This window comes from Octopus bimaculoides, chromosome 14, assembly GCF_001194135.2.
Source record: "Octopus bimaculoides isolate UCB-OBI-ISO-001 chromosome 14, ASM119413v2, whole genome shotgun sequence".
NCBI lineage: Eukaryota > Metazoa > Mollusca > Cephalopoda > Octopoda > Octopodidae > Octopus > Octopus bimaculoides.
This window is the reverse complement of record NC_068994.1, coordinates 48,625,814-48,628,441: the sequence shown is the minus strand read 5'-3', so window position 1 is coordinate 48,628,441 and position 2,628 is coordinate 48,625,814. Positions and strand designations below refer to the sequence as shown.

At 39.3% G+C, this 2,628-nt stretch overlaps 2 non-coding genes across 2 annotated transcripts; both read left to right on the top strand.

The window, feature by feature from the left end:
• Window positions 1–1,037: 1,037 nt before the first annotated feature.
• Trnal-aag (transfer RNA leucine (anticodon AAG)) lies at window positions 1,038–1,119 on the top strand. Its single transcript has one exon. It is a non-coding gene; the product is annotated as a tRNA-Leu (tRNA).
• A 1,419-nt stretch (window positions 1,120–2,538) lies between these two features.
• On the top strand, window positions 2,539–2,620 carry Trnal-uag (transfer RNA leucine (anticodon UAG)). The gene has a single exon. It is a non-coding gene; the product is annotated as a tRNA-Leu (tRNA).
• Window positions 2,621–2,628: the final 8 nt, after the last annotated feature.

Sequence of the window (2,628 nt, the reverse complement as noted above, 5' to 3'; positions counted from 1 at the left end):
GGTTCAGTCCTACTGCGTGGCACCTTGGGCAAGTGTCTTCTACTATAGCCTCAGGCCGACCAAATCCTTGTGAGTGGATTTGGTAGACGGAAACTGAAAGAAGACCGTCGTGTATATGTATATATGTATATATATATATATATATGTATGTATGTGTGTAAATGTTTGTGTGTCTGTGTTTGTCCCCACCCCCCAACATCACTTGACAATCGATGCTGGTGTGTTTACGCCCCCCGTAACTTAGCGGTTCGGCAAAAAGTGTCGGATAGAATAAGTACTAGACTTACAAAGAATAATCCTAGGGTCGATTTGCTCGACTAAAGGCGGTGCTCCAGCATGGCCGCAGTCAAATGACTGAAAGAAGTAAAAGAGTAAAAGAATATACATACATACAGGTAGGCCCAGGAGTAAGCGATCCCTATCGAATTTATTGAATATTTGCTGTAACCTTGTGTAATAAAAAATTCTGTTCCATTTATTTGTAACATTTAACAATAATTAGGGTTCGGTTACCCTTGGGCCACCGTGTATATATATGTATATATACATACATGATGGCCGTCCACTCGCGACCATTGCCGACCTTCAGGAACATTGTGCGCTCTAGGACTAACTTATATTTTGCATCTGCGGCTCCGTTAGTGGCTAATGAGCCCTGCTCTTGACAAGCATACACGACTGCAAACATTGCAGACCAATTCCAAAGAAGGAAACTTGGATCTAGGTTAGAAACCGGTTCTTTCTCTATTGGCCAGAAATCTTGAAATAGACTGAGTAATGACACACACACACACACACACACACACACACACACACACACACACACACACACAAACACACACACGCACATACATACATAATACATACATACATACATACATACATACATCCATACATAGAAACGCGACTTTTATACATATATAAAATTATGTGGTTACAAAACGAACTACTTCGCCACGCAGTGATGACTGCGTATAGCATGGGCTACATTTTTTTCTATTCTTTTACATTTTAATAAAGAACTGATTTATCATGTCGGTAGCGTGGCCGAGCGGTCTAAGGCGCTGGTTTAAGGCACCAGTCTCTTCGGAGGCGTGGGTTCGAATCCCACCGCTGCCATTTTAGTCACTGGACAGTAATTTTGTACGGACGTTATCAGTTCCCCATCACTCTTTACTTTTATCGTCACTTGTACAGTTTCGCACCCAACTTTACTGAGCCACTCATCATTTTGATACCAAGCAATTTCATTTTTTAACGTTTTCCCTTTGTTATTTTTTTTATTTTTATCTCTTTGCTGTAATAGCTACTCAACATAGTCTCATTTGTTGCTCGACCTGTTAAAATCTATTAAATCTTCAGCGAATGGTGGAGATGAAATCACGTACCACACAATTTTAACCTCAGTTAACGTTAATTTCCAAAGAAATACCGGTACATTTTGGTTATCGCACTCCTATTAAAAAATTGAGTTATTTCCTCCCCGTTTTGCTAGAAATATCGGTATTTTTGGTTATCTCTTTCAACAAAAAAATTGTTTAACCCCCATAGGTTGTCGAGTGATGGTGGTGGTAGTTGTGGGGGACAAACACAGACACACAAACACACACACTCACACATAATCATCCAACATTCTGACTACCTTATTATTCTAAATATATATATATATATATATACGACGGGCTTGTTTCAGTTTCCGTCTACCAAATCCACTCACAAGGCTTTGGTCGGCCCGAGGCTATAGTGGAAGACACTTGCCCAATGTACCATGCAGTGGGACTGAACCCGGAACCATGTGATTGGGAAGCAAGCTTCTTACCACACAGCCATTCGTTGAATAATTTTTTACTTGGAAGCCCTCCTTCAATTTTAGCATTTTTAAATCAAAAATTTATGCGTAGCTATTCTACAGGGTGTCCACAAAGTCTGGCTACATGGAGTAAATAAAATCATAACATAAACAATTAAATATAAGAAATAATAATTTCTTAAAGTATGTGTTAATCCCCATGTACCCAGACTTAGTGGACACCCTGTATATATGTGTAGGGTCTTATCATGAAACAAAAGTGAAAAGCAAAAAATTCTAAAGAAAGATATATATAAAAAAGGAAAAGATGTGAAATGTGGTGCGAAAGTGTACAAGCACCGTTTTATTGATTTGTACTAATTGCATTAAACTCCGAAGAGAAAATGGTAAAATGTACCTAGATGGAACCACCAAATACAGGTGTATGTAAATATCTTCCACCTCTCTGTCCTTGTGTGTGTGTGTGTGTGTGTGTGTTTGTGTGTTTGTGTAGGCATGTGTTTACATAATACATACATACATACATATATACAGATGCATAGAAAGATAGATAGATAGAGAGAGAATTAGCGAGCGAGAGAGGGAGATGGTGAATGAGAGAGAGTGTGTGAGTGAAACTATCGAAGTATAAAACAGTCAAACTGTCACACATAAACTCTTTATCTTCCTATGAGAATACACAATAACGTGATAACTTCATAGTAATATATGGACTAACTTCGTGTGGTGGTAGCGTGGCCGAGTGGTCTAAGGCGCTGGTTTTAGGCACCAGTCTCTTCGGAGGCGTGGGTTCGAATCCCACCGCTGCCAATTAGTAC